The sequence below is a fragment of the Terrapene carolina genome, unplaced genomic scaffold (assembly GCF_002925995.2).
Source record: "Terrapene carolina triunguis isolate 2854851 unplaced genomic scaffold, T_m_triunguis-2.0 Scaffold105, whole genome shotgun sequence".
NCBI classification, from domain to species: domain Eukaryota; kingdom Metazoa; phylum Chordata; order Testudines; family Emydidae; genus Terrapene; species Terrapene triunguis.
The window spans coordinates 1985468-2000293 of NW_020664456.1; the positions used below are offsets into that span (position 1 = coordinate 1985468).

At 42.9% G+C, this 14826-nt stretch overlaps 1 protein-coding gene across 1 annotated transcript in view; it reads left to right on the forward strand.

Annotated features, from left to right (window-relative positions):
• LOC113406570 (cytosolic carboxypeptidase 6-like) overlaps positions 1-14826 on the forward strand; it is a 1366737-nt gene that overhangs the window by 1190851 nt on the left and 161060 nt on the right. The window lies entirely within an intron of this gene.

Here is a 14826-nt window from a genome sequence, read left to right on the forward strand (position 1 = left end):
AATGGGCATACAGAAATCCAGGCAACCCAAAATCACCAGTCACTTAAGAAAACTGAAAAATACTTTCAGCTCTTCAGAATATAGGTGCTATATAAAGATGGGTCTAGACTGAACCACTGCACTTGAATGAGTTGAATGAATGAATTAAAGAGGCTAGGATTTTTCAGCTTGGAAAAGAGGAGACTAAGGGGGGATATGATAGAGGTATATAAAACCATGAGTGGTGTTGAGAAAGTAAATAAGGAAAAGTTATTTACTTGTTCCCATAATATAAGAACTAGGGGACACCAAATGAAAGTAATGGGCAGCAGGTTTAAAACAAATAAAAGGAAGTTCTTCTTCACACAGCGCACAGTCAACCTGTGGAACTCCTTGCCTGAGGAGGTTGTGCAGGCCAAGACTATAACAGGGTTTAAAAGAGAACTAGATAAATTCATGGTGGTTAAGTCCATTAATGGCTATTAGCCAGGATGAATAAGGAATGGTGTCCCTAGCCTCTGTTTGTCAGAGGGTGGAGATGGATGGCAGGAGAGAGATCACTTGATCATTACCTGTTAGGTTCACTCCTTCTGGGGACACTTGGCATTGGTCACTGCTGGTAGACAGGATACTGGGCTGGATGGATCTTTGGTCTGACCCAGTATGGCCATTCTTATATTATGTTCTTAATGGTGCGGAAACTTTGAGGTGGTCACTTGGATTCTGGATCCAGACTTGTAACTCTAGTCCTAGATAAGTGTGAAATATTATTCTAAAGTGTTGAGTCATGTTTCTGTTGACTACACACGTTTCCATCACGTTGGTGCCTTCCTCAATCATTCTTAGCCGGGCCCTAAAAATTGTTGGCAAATGAAAAAGCATAAAAGGCAAATTAAAAAACAGAGAGAATGTGTGCTGTGTCTTTAACAAAGCTGCACAGCGGCTTTGCCTTGTGCGCGGAAACTGAAACCCCTTGATCCTGCTTCTTGCTGCCATTTTCTTAACAAGGGAGTTGTTACCCAATGAATTGTTGTCCTTCTCTCCGCTGGTGAGTCGCCTGACAGCTCTCTCTCTCTCTATGTAAATTAACATATATACACACATTTATCCAGGAGCATTTTGCTTTGGCAGTCTCATCAAAAAATCATATTCTGTTTTAAATTACACCCGTTTTCCAAAATACCTCCCACGCCACCCTTCAACATCATTTTCTTTTTCTGACTGGGAATTTCAGCAGCACTTAAGTCTTAAAATAAATGACTTGTTGGTAGATGGATTTTCCCCTCTTTTTCTTACTAATGCTTATTAGTTATTTAGCTTTTGATTTGATTTCCTAAACAGAAAGGGGGATAGTCGAAAATTAAATCAAGGAAGTTTGTCAGAATTCTTTATGGAAAATCTTGTCATTTGGGGTCGAGACAGCTCCTTATTCTTTTGCCGTTTGGGCAATGGTCTTGTGTCACTCACATATCATAAATAATCAGCCTCATCAGGTTACAGAAGAGATTCATCAAATCACCGCAATGCAGAGGGTAAATCTGACCTTAACTCCGGGCTGAAAGTGGCCTTTCAAATCTAATTTGGGGATTTAAAATATGAAATACAGATTCTCACTGTGTGTCTAGTTGCCTGCTCATTGTTACTGGTTGGCTCTTTTAATTGCCTAGTTTATATAAGCTGATACACTTTTAATGGCCAGTGATTGAATTCAAAAGGATAGTTGTTGTTTTCGTTATGTGCTAGTAATAGGGGAAAGTTGCCTGGCATAAAACCTTTTAAAGATTTAGTAATCTTTTGAAAAACTCTCTGCCAGAGCCCCCCCCCCCCCCCAAGTTTGGAATACTCCCATGTGGTCTGTTCTAAAGTACATTAATGAAATGAATGGCCCTACAATATTATTATGGCTCATGATGAGCCCAATACTCTTATCATGTACACATGTGAGCACCCTAACTACCAGCCCTCTTGACGACCCCTATAGGGCAGTGACGAGCCAGTGTTTTGGAATCTAGATCCGAACTTTGTAGCTGTCTCTGCCTTTGTAAAAAAAACAAACCATATCCTGCGAGGAAAATATCACTGAGCGTTGTAGAACCTCAGATCTGGATTTGAACTTTGCAAGTGAGGCCCTTGTTTTAGTGGTTTTAGTTCTTGATTCTGCCACTGACTCTGTAACTTTGGGCAGCTCCAGGGAAGAAAAGTCTGTATTCTATGAGTCCATTAGAGGCAGGAGGTAGAATCATAGAATATCAGGGTTGGAAGGGACCTCAGGAGGTCATCTAGTCCAACTCCCTGCTCAAAGCAGGGCCAATCCCCAGACAGATTTACCCTATCTTTTTCTCAAATTTGAATGGAAATGTGCACACCTTGCTTTTTGAGTTTTGTGCATTTTTGCTTCATCTTCTCTGCCCATCTCAGGGATTTAACGCCGTCACAAATAGAAATGGACCAAAGCAGAGGATCCAAGCATCTTCAAAATATGTGCCAATTTGAGCCACCGCGTGGATCTGAACCACTTAAGCTTTGAGGTGGTCACTATTTTTTCATCAGCTCCCCTTGGTGTTCACAGTTACCTAGTGGATATATTAGCAGCTGAGTTGGCACATCCGCTCTCCACTCCCCACACTGGATCTCTGTTACATATTCTGTACCTTTCTTGCATACACATCTTTGATTGAAATTATGGGATAAGAGATCCAGGGAGTGGAATTTTGCCCTGTATCCTGCAAAAATCTGTTGTGAATGTGCCTGTATGCCGCATGTACTGTTGATATACACAGAATCACATTGCAAACAACCTCTGGACCCAGTTTTCATATGCAAGTGTCTTGAAAGGACATTGGCCTCATGCATGTGGTGTCTCCAATTGACATGTAGGTACCTATTTGAGGAGCTGATTTGAGAGCCCAAAGGCGAGATCTAATCACCTCAACATGAAAACAAGGCTCGGTATATAATAGCACCCCTCCCACAAGAAAATAAAGTGTGAAGCTAAAAAGACAACATTCTAATTTTGGAAGAGCAAGCGTGCTGCAGTGAGACCTTGAAAACACTTGCTGTACACTCGGTGAGCTGGAAGATTCTCCATGCATTCAAAGATATTCCAAGGCATCGAAAGAGATACAGATCTGGCATGATACTGAAGTGCGCTGTTCTCATCCTGTCTGTGTTGTTTTGCAGGAGAGCCGGGAATGCCTAGCTTGGGCCCTGAGTATCACGTCGCCGTCCTTTTTATTTTCTTTGTGATCACCGCTGGAAATTTTGTCCGATTAGAAGAAACTTTTACCTCTATTAAGCCCACGAATCTCCTTCAAGCGACTGATAGACTGGGCCCTAACGGCAGCCGCTTTACTTCCTTTCGGGCGCCATCCATCAGTCTGACAGTGGCTGCCGATGGGCCAGTCATATTGTCTATATTTCATACACAAACATCAGGCCTGCTGACAGCACTTTGCACACTCGGAAATTGCTTTTGCTGTGAGCTGAATTTCAACGAGAGCCTTTTCCCCGGCTCCATCTCTCCGTGTTTATGACCCTCAGGAGCAGAGGAGCTGCTGCGAATAGATAATGCTGAAAGCACTCTTGTAGCACAGAAGGTTTCATGTCTGAAGTATTTAATGTTTACAGCAAATTTGGTGTTTGTTAATTTGCATTTTTATTCATTCCTTGGAGAACTGTCACCTCATTCTTCTGCTTGTCCTTTGCACAGATGTGTGGCAATTTCTGCTGGGGGGACAGCCGGGAATGAACGTGAAGTGGGGGTGGGGAGCAGGGAAGAAGAGTGAGGAGAGTTTGGGTGCCCCACGACCTAGACAGCAAATCTGAGCAGCCAGTTGAAATTTTCCTGCTTTGGAGGATGAGGTGAAATATTGAAATATGGGTTTGTAATCAGTGAAGAACCACCCTTCCAACTCCGAGCCTGAACAATTATATTAGATAACATCATATGCATTAATACAGAAAGGAAGGGATCAGACCCCTGGTGGGCAGGCAAATGATTTTAATTGCCCAGAAGGGTGACCATCTCCTAATAACCAAACATTCCCATCTATGTTCAGTGCTAGTGTAGAAAATCTCTTTATTCTGGTAGGTATAATTAGTGTCTCTGTGGATGTATCTATATCTGCACTACAGCAGGGGGGCAAATGTATGTGTGTGTATTTAGATACATACCGTTTCTCATATTACACATCTGTATCTATTTAGCCTACAATAAGATTGTGTGTGTGTGTGTGTGTGTGTGTGTGTGTGTGTGAGAGAGAGAGAGAGAGAGAGAGAGAGACCCACACACTGAGGAGGAGAGTGCAGGGGGAAAGATGAAGTTGACAGTTTAGAAAGTTGCACAGCAGTTTCAGCTCACCTACGCAGGTCACATAGATTAACCTACCCCTACTGAAAGTTCCCCAGGCAATCAGAATGCTCCTTCCATCCAAACAGTTTTATAAGGACTGTAAAGAATGTACAGAGATATATCCCTGTAAAACCATCTCCTGCCTGAAAGCCCACTGAGCCATGAAATGTAGGAAAAGGACAGTCATTTCTTGGTAAAATGTTACGTTAAGTGTCCCAAAATTGAATTCCAAACTGGTGTAGTTCTGACATTCAGCTAGAATAACCTATGTTCAAGTAACATTAAAGGGAAACTGTCACAGTAAAAATCCTACATTAACAGAAAAAAAATTCCTTACCTCTGTTATCGGTAGCAGCTTCTTTTAGACTGTTGAAACAGAGTTTTAAAAATCTTATTTGCTTTTTCACTTATGCTAATTGCTTCTCTCCTCCTCCTCCTATATTTATTCAACTCGAAAAGAGGCGAGGATGGGCAGTTTCACTGTGTGTCTGCAGTCAGTGTCATTGTCTGCTTTTCAGACACTAATTTAATACTTTTTTGTTTGGGTTCCAAACATTGCCATTTAAATCTTACTCTCGTTAGACCCTTTTTGTTGGACTCCATCTCCATTTTTGTTCAATTTTATAAAACCTTTTCTTTATAAAATCAAAATGTTGGACCTAAACAACCTGGCAGTGTTAAATAATTAAAAAACCCCTCTGCTTCAAAGAAATAAACAAGAACGGCATGAAAAATATGGGACAAACCTATCTGTAAGAGACCATTCCCCACTTTATCTGTGGTACAAAAATCATATATTATCATAGTGTATGATCCTTTGCATGATTATTGCTGAAATATTAGGGGGTGGGAGGGAAAGTGTCTCCTGCTTTGGCTTGATTTGAGAGACAGAATATTAAGCACAAAATAAGGCCTGTTCTTTAACATAAAGATCGTCTCTTCAACTAACAGATGACTGGGTCACCTGTATGTGCATAGTTTAACGTAACCCTCCACCTACATATCATGAAGCAAAATGAAGTGGTTATATTGCCTCTAGATCAGGGCTTCTCAACCTTTTTCTTTGAGCCCTACAACATGCTATAAAAACTCCAAGGCCCACACCTACTGTTTTCCTGCATATAAGAGCCAGGGTCAGCATTAGGGCGTAGCAAGCCGGGCAGCTGCCCAGGGCCCCATGCCACAGGGGACCCTGTGAAGCTAAGTTGCTCAGGCTTTGGCTTCAGCCCTGGGTGGCAAGGCTTGGGTCTCCGGGCTTCAGACCCATGTGATGGGGCTTCAGTTTTTTGCCTTCGGCCCCAATAAGTCTAATGCCAGCCCTGCTTGGCGGACCCCCCGAAACCTGCTCGCGGACCCCCAGGGGGCCCCGGATCCCTGGTTGAGAACTGCTGCTCTAGATGGCCATATATTATTATTGTTTGTATTACAGTCGGGCCTAGGAGACCCAGCTGAGTCCAGGTACCATTGCTCTAGGCAATCATTTGTGGCACTGTAATCTCCTGTGAGTTTCCCCCTTCAACCTCTTCTGTATGGACCTATGACAGGTTCCAGCTACATATGGAATCTACGTTCTGGTTTTCAACTAAGTAGGAACTGCCGGAATAATTCAGCTAAACCAAGATAGTGCACAGTCTTGTTCTAGGCGACATGAAGTGAAGAAAAATGACCGTCTGATGACTGTTTGGTGAGCTGTGTGAAATGAGTGGATGATCTCAGTCCAATATCCTGGGCAAGGAAAGCATATTCTTTTTGCTGGCACGTGTGAACCTGAACCCTGTTTTTGTGAATTGTCCGGTTTATAGATCTGAGATATCAAAAAGTCTCCTAGAAACACCCCTTTATACTTCAGATCCCCTGTCACACACAAATGCATACAAGGAATCAGGGCTTACTGGATGGCAACATTTCTATGGACCTTTAGGGTCGTATAACACCTCTGTTCTCTAGCAATAGCTTTTCATTAGCTTTAATCATAGAGAAAAAAAAGTGTGGATTCTCCGTTCCTCCCCCCTTAGAGGTGAAGAATAATTTAGATCCAAGTCAAACAGAGGGTAAACTTTTCTACTTCATTACTAATCTCTATATTTTTGCGATAACCCTACAATAAATAGCAGTAAGCTGTAGGTGGAAGGGAGAGCTAAAAGGGGTATAATTCCTAAGATTCGTTCTCCTGGAGCAGTGGCTACTTTTGATACATTCTTTCAGTAGAGATTTGTATCATTGATTGGTCTGATTTAGAGCATCATGGTTTCACATTCTTGGAGGATTTCCAGCTAAGTAAGCAATTTAGAGCTGTTGCATGTAGTATTAAATTTCAAAGCAGTAACTCAGCTGTGCTGTTGCGTTTGGTCCAGTATTTACTGCAGACTTTAATCTCAGAACTGGTGGTTTATAAACGAAGAGATCAGGGTGATGACAGTTCTAGAAACACATAATAATAATTAATAGTAAGTGTGGAATTTCCCACGTTTCTTCTACTGATTTCACTTGCATACATACAGATTTTGGCAGATACCTGGGGTTTCGTTGGAGATGTGCACAAGCCATGAAGCATGGATCTATATCCAAACGTTACCCGGACATAGCTGTTCAGAGTTTGATGGTTTCAGTGGTTCTCAACCCGCAGCCCACTGTGAGCTAAAGGCCGCAGGGCCGGTGCATTGGGGTCTGGGTCCGGGGTCACAGCTGCCCTGCTGCCTGGCATGGCATGGTCTGGGGTCCTGGATGCCCTGCTGCTCATCGCGGTGGGGTCTGGAGCTGCCGGGCTGCCCTGCCCCACACGGCAGAGTCCAGAGCTGCCGGTCTGCCCTGCCCTTCCCTGATTTCCTTGAAGCTTTTCATGAAAGCTTAGATTGCCTCAGAACAAGCTGGTGCAGTCAGATGATCTTGAATGTTGAACTGGTAGCTTTAGAGACATGGCTACTGTACTGGTAATTGAGAGTGCCATGAACAATTATGGCCCTATGCCAGCTGTCCACTATCCTAGACAAGATACTGGACTGGATGGTCCTTGGGTCTGATCCAGTCTGGCAATCCCTAGGTTCATAGCTATGTCCATTTCATCCAATGGCAGGACTTGCTCACCATGATCATTTCCTTGGAACCAGGACCCGTGTGTTTCATAAGCAACAAGCAGTTCACCAGTGAGCCTGATAGAAGCTTGAACCTGTGTGCGCGGTTGTCTCAGCTGGAACTCTGCGTTGGCGTATCTGATAGTACACTACCTCTGCTCCAGGGTAACTGAATTTTCCCCAGCTCCTTTCCTACAGCCTATCTGTAACATACCTGTTGACATGAAAACACAAGTTAAAAAAATGTAATTCATAGGAAAAGTCTAATTATTTGTGACATTTCATCCATCATGTCCTAAGCTTCTCCAGAGGAAAGTAGTAACATTTCGTCTCCTTGACATCAAACAACACACTGACGGACTGAAAAATGTTCTGCTGTATTTCAAACTGCAGCATTTAAGAGTAAAGAGCAAGTGCAAAATAAATAGCAAGAGTAAAGAGCAAGAACCCACATGAGTAGGGGGCAGAAGCTGGGAGAGCTTTTTAAAAGCTTTCTCCTAGGTTAGAAAACAAAACAGTCCTCCTGAAACAAGCAGCTAAACAATTCATTACATACAAGCTGCACCAATAGCGCTCAACCCGAGCTGCTTCTGCTTTCCTAAGCGTGAACATACAGAGATAACAGAGGAACGGCCATACTGGATCAGACCAATGGTCCATCTAGCCCAGTACCTTGTCTTCCAACAGCGGCCGCTGCCAGATGCTTCAGAGGGAATGCATAGAACAGGGTAATTTACACAGTGATCCATCCCCTGTCATCCAGTCCAAGCTTCTGGCAGTAAACATGAGGAGAGGCATTTCTTAGCATGTGCAAAAGTTGTGCTGGATTTGAGTTGAAAGCATTATGCCTCCCTTCAGACCACTTTCAACCTGGCCTCCCTTTTTGCCTCCTGCGTTTTTCCAGGTGCACTTTTGTGCCTGCAGTTATTTGCAGGTGCATTTTATATGATCTAGGGGCAGAGGAGATGAGCAGATCAGCACATCCCACATCGCCGGCCCTTTTGGAATTCCTTTTAATCCTTTTGGTTGGACTTTTCAAAAGTATCTGAGTGACTTAAGAGCACTAGTCCCATGGACTATCCATTCCTATTGAAATTGGATTGACTTTGACAAATATGCACCTAAGTCACTTAGGTAATTCTGAAAATGCCATCCTTGATGAATAATTCTAGTGAATGAACTTCTGTGTAATTAGATTCCCAGGCTTTATTTCTCTCTCCCTTCAATACTCTTTGGTCCAACTCAGCTGTGTGACAAATCTGTGGCCATATAATTCTTCCTGCCTCTCACGGTGCTCCGTTCAGCACCTCATGTGACAGAAGGTGAGAAAACTCATCTACTTCTGCTTGAAAACCACAGGCCCTTACCACAAAAGCAGAAGGAGATTTTCCATTACCCATCAGCAGTATAGGGTATCTGAAGCACATTTGAGTTATTTTGATTCCATCTGATATTGCTAAGCATCCACACTAACCGGTACTTAGAATTATGGAAATGTAGGGCTGGAAGGGACCTAAAGAGGTCATTTAGTGATCCTTCCATGGTGAGGCAAGACCAAGTATATCTAAATCATCCCTGACAAGTACTTGTCTAACCTGATCTTAAAAACCTCCAACAACAGGGATTCTCCGAGCTCCCTTGGTAGCAAGATTCCTGTGCTTCACTATGCTTACAGTTGAAAATAATTTTCTAACAGATAATCTAAATCAGGGGTCGGCAACATTTGAGAAGTGGTGTGCCAAGTCTTCATTTATTTACGGTAATTTAAGGTTTTGCGTGCCAGTCATACATTTTACATTTACAGGGGCTGGCGGACAGAACGCCAGAATGGCAGCAGACTGAGTGCGGCTGGCGGCCGGGACTCCGGCTGGCAGGGGCCGGCGGACGGAACCCCAGACCAGCAGTGGGGGTGGCAGACGGAACCCCAGACAGGCAGTGGGGGCAGCAGATGGAACCCCAGACCAGCAGCGGGATGAGTGGCTCAGCCTGCTGCCGGTCTGGGGTTCCATCCGTTGGCTCCTGCCAGCTGGAGTCCCGGCCGCCGGCCCCGCTCAGCCCGCTGCTGGCCTTGGGTTTTGTTCATCCAGGCAGGCACCGGGCTGAGTGGGGCTGGTGGCCGGGACCCCGGCTGGCAACAGAGTGCCACTAAAAAAAGCCTGCCTGTCAACACCATCTGGGTAGCCATGCATTCATCTCCAGGATGCTTCTGTCCCGGCCCGGGCCCTTACCCTTAATCAATAGGGTGGGTGAGAACACCACCTGAGACCCTGTCTTTCACCCTTGCCTCCAGAGCCCTGTAGTCACTACTGATTTGTTCAGAGTCAGACCTGGTGGTATCATAGTACCTTTGTGGATGAGCAGCATAGGTTAGTGATCAGATGAGCCTTGACAACTTTTCCATAGTGTCTTGGATACAGGTTCCATGCAGGCAGCACACCTCCCGGGATATCAGGTTAGGATCTGCTTTTTTCCTCTTGTTCCCAGTACTGCATTACATATGCCTCTTGAGAGGGCACTCAGACCCTAAGCAGTAGTCTGATGGCATGTCTTAATATAAATCAATTCTGTAAACTCACCCTTGACCCCACTTGCCTCTCTAACTACCCCTTCTTCTTCCTTTCATCTCTAAGCTCATGAAACATGCTGTTTACAATCACCATCTGGAGTTCCTCTCTTCCAATTCCATCTTCGACCCTCTCCAATCTGGTTTAAATCCCTAGCACTCAACTGAACCTACTCTTGCCAAAGTCTATAATGACTTCCTAGCCAAAACTCAGAACCAGGACTCCATCCTCATCCTCCTTGACCTGTTGGCCACCTTTGACACATTTGACTACGCTCTTCTTGAAATCTTGTCCTCCATTGTTTTCTGTGACTCTCTCATCTCCTGGTTCTCTTCCAATCCTTTAATCATTTCCTGCAGTGTGTCCTTCATCCCCTCTCCAGATTTCTATAGGGTTTCCACAAGGCTCTGTCCTTGGTGTCCCCTTCTCTTCTCCCTCTACACTTTATCTCTGAGTATTCTCAACTGCAAACACAGATTCAACTATGAACTGTGTTTGCACAGCACCTAGCACAATGGGGTCCAGGTCCATGACTAGGGCTCCTAGGAGGTGGTATAATAATTATTCCTTTAAACAAACATGCTAAAAATGACCCCAAAGTGGCAGATCAGTTGAATCTTCCATCTCAGAGGTCTAATGAGGAATAACAATGAAAGGAGAAACTTTGAAGCTGTACAGTTCTCTTCCCCTTCTGACCTTTTGTTTTAGAAGAAATCCTTGGATTCAAATACAATAGTACATTGTTTCTCTTCTTGGCTCAGAAAAGCTGCCATTGTTGTTTCGAGAGCAACTCCTGATGGTTGCTCTGTGAAAAATACAAGTTTGTACAATGGCTCCTAATCTTTCAGGACGTGGGGTTGTTGATTCCTCTTCTTTTCTCTTTTCGTTAGTCACAGACAAACAGAATCCAGGAGCACATCATAAGCAAAGCTGTATTTTCTGTTTATTGCCACCAGGTTAATAACAGTAATGGTGCAAAGAGAAAATGAGGTGTTATGTAAAATCCTGCATTGCAGATTTTGGTGCTGATGCAAAACAGCTCAATAAAGTGTAACACTTTAGTCATGGAGATAAAAATCATACAAGCAGCTTTGCAGCCTTCTAAGATGCAGAGCCTTAAGACAACATAGAAGTGGGAGAGAAAGGCAGAGAAGGAGAGAACGTTATCAGTCTCGGGAAAGGTCGAAAAGAAAACAACCAACTTTCTTTTCCTTTGACACTTTGCTTTGGACTGTCTATTCAGGGGATGCATAGATGAAAATGTGTGTGTGTGTGTGTGTGTGTGTGAATTACCTTGTATTGGAAAGAACAAAATGCCATAGCCTTATGTACTAGCCAATGGCATGTATAGGATCTTGGAGATCTTCTAACAAAATAGGCAGTGTGGTACAGTATCTTTGTTAAAGTGTGGTATCAGCACATCACCCATGTGCTGGCGTTGAGTACAAACCCTGCATGATATCACGAAGACAGACTCTGCCTGAGGTCAGTGTTTAAGTTTTGAATCCTTTCATTGCAACCAGGCTGTCCAGCTCTGTTTCTTAACAGGACTTTAAATACTGTCCAGGCAAATAAGTACAACACAGAGTCTGGTAAAGTAATGGTCCCCACGTATTAGTTTGTGGCCCTTTTAAGTGAGCCATGTGAAGCAGACTCCTCCCTCTATATGGAAGTGTCTGCATAATTTGAAACAGAGCACCTGGTGATAGGGTGAAGAGATGTCCCGATATTTGGGGCTTTGTCTTATATAGGTGCCTATTACCCCCGACCCGATTTTTCACGCTTGCTGTCTGGTCACCCTATCTGGTGACCTTTCCCGTAGGTCCAGCCACACCGGGGCAGTGCAGTGCCAGCGCAGGGCTAGTTTGTCTGGCTGCACTGACAGAGTTAACACGTTCAGGGTGAAACGTATTTCATGTTTAGTAGGTCAGATGAAGGCTGCTTCTCTCTGGTCCCTGTTGCACACTGCCTGTTTGCTCTTCTTTTGCATTGGCTGTTGTCAGTTACATAACCATCCCCTTTGGCTTGTGTGTTTCAAGGTTAACCCAAGGTCAAACTACATCTTGCTGGAGCTTAAATATCTCAGAAAGGTGATATATCGTAAAAAGCCCCATTAAGTCAGTTGAAAGACTCCCATAACAATGGAGTTTGGATGAGGCCCTCTTTGTCATTCTGGGAAAGAGGGTTGAAGTCTAAATCCAGCAAAGCACTTATGCACATGCTTAAATTTAAAACAAGAGTAATCCTACCGAAGTGCATGTAGTTACATAAGTTCTTAAAGATTTAGCTTAGCCAGGGTAGAACTACTGGGAGGGGACTTCATTTGGGAGGTTTTTATACTTTTAGCCATTGATTCCAATGTGTGAGTTTTGTGCATCAAATTTTATACCGGCACCTAGAGCTTTGGAGGGCCCACATTGTTAAAATAATCTGAAATGAACAAATTCAGATGTAATACAACAGTTATTGTGCAGTGAACAACTACTCCTTAATTCTTAAGATCATTTAGTGAGACTTGATTGATCTTTTCATCATGAGAATGACACTCACCACACTCCATGTATTTTCCACTCCATGCATCTGATGAAGTGGGTTTTAGCCCACGAAAGCTTACGCCCAAATACATTTATTAGTCTCTAAGGTGCCACAAGTACTCCTCGTTCTTTTTGCTGGTACAGACTAACACGGCTACCGCTCTGAAACCACTCACCACACTGAACATCTCCTTGTCTATCCAAAACGACCCAATCCCAACCATGATATGAATCAGCTAAAGTAAATAAATAAGTAAATGTACATTTTATTAATTAAAATATACCCAACCCAAAGCAGGGCTTTTGAAGAGAAGAGCCAGAGACACCAGGAAATATGCTAAGGACTTTGCTATCGCTACGGATTTTATGTAGAAGGCACCCAGACACTATGGTAATAGGCAGCAGTATAATACAGGTAGACATTTCCTTCACAGTTGTAAAATCTATCTTCCTCACATAGCTGTTAAACCTTAATAAATGTGTTCTAATACAATCAGTTGGGGTATTTTTTATCAGACACCAATTACTGTCTGAGAATTTAAATTATTTTTTTCTTGTGCCTATAATCAGTGTTTCCCTGACTTGACTTCTAGCCATAACTAATGCTCCTTCCAAAACTACCTGCACCGTGGCATGAGAGGAACATCATAAAGTCCTTCTGGTACCAGCCTCTTGTGTTGTCATTTATCTCTGAGCAAAGTTGGAATAGAACTGTCATTTGAATTGGGTTACACACCTACCTCGCACAACAGTAAATGATGACACGAGCTGTGAGGTTCAGAAAGGGGGAGAATGAAATGCACTTAAGTGAGATCAAAAATTGGCCTTTATTTACCAGTTGTTATCTAGAAAGATATGTGGACTGCTGTGATGTTTAGCTGCTTCTTCAGATCAAACCTTCTGGAATGCTAGAGAAAGGGCCAGGTCGGATTTACATCAGGCAAGAGTGGTTTCAATGTGGATTTCAATGTGGATTCTCTTCTTTAATAACCCCTACTCCAGTTTAATCCACCCCAGTTTAATGTGTGCCTACCACATGCAGTGTCTTACTGAATGTTCAGTTGCTTTCAATAGAACAAAGTAGGCTGACAGAATGCAAACTTCACCTGTTGTCCTTTGATTTAGGAAAATTGTGAATTTTAATCTTTTGTGTTCTGCATTTAAGAGATGGGAGGGAAAATGCGTAGATACCTCCATTTAAATCTAAATTTTGACTTTTCACATCTAAGTAAAATATCTGTGTGTTTTAAAAGAAAAACAAAAAACAAGCAAAAACCAACCAAACCAACAACAACAAACAAATCCCCAAACACAACTACCTATGGATTTGGAAGAATACAATCTTCTTTCTTTCTTTCTTTCTTTCTTTCTTTCTTTCTGATATTGATATACTTTCCACACCATGATCGTTGCTCTCCTCATGTCATGTATGTTCTTTTTTTTACTTTAAAATGAATTTTATTGAGAGAACAAATAGAGGAGATCGTTAGGAGGAAATATGCCGGCATTGGTTTGTACAGAGAAAATATGCTATCTGCATCTTGTGTCAACCTAAGATGTGTTGTTTGGTTTAACATGCCAGTCACTAACCAAGCAATAGAACCAATCACAGTCACATATACATGAGCTTTGGTTCTTGCATTTAGGAGACTTTGTGTCAATCTAAAATAGACTGATAGGTTTTAGGGCCTGAAGGAACCACAGTCTGACCTCCTGCCATAAAATGTCAAATGTATGGCCCAAGAGAATTATGTGACATTTTTGGTCCCATCTTTAACCATACTGAACCAGAAGTAAACCAATCTTAACGTGGGCCAGGCTGCCTGAGGTCACAGGTTCAGGGGAAGGGACAGTTCTTGGAGGTGATCTGAGGGGGTGATCTCTGGTAAGGAGATATCCAGCCAAAAAAGCAGCAGAGCTTTCCAACGGGCAAACAAGTAGTGCAGGGTTGACCATCCTCACCCAGGGGTATATTGCTGTAAGCGTTCTGCTCTCTTCAAATCATGGAACTACTTTCAGTGATGACACTGTGGGGCATAGGATTGTACACAATGAGAATAGATTTGGTTGGGAAATGAATCTCAATTGTTCGTTTTGGTTTCCATTATCTCATTTCTTTATAAGTCTTGGGGTTTTGCAATCCTGACATTGGCCTTGGTTTACTATAACAGAAACTAGTAAGCTTAGTATGTTGCAATTGCTGGTAAAATATATACATCACATCTTGTGCTGATTTTACAATGATCTTTGCTTTAGAAATACCATTTCCTTGAAGCACTCCTATCTATCTATCTATCTATCTATCTATCTATCTATCTATCTATCTA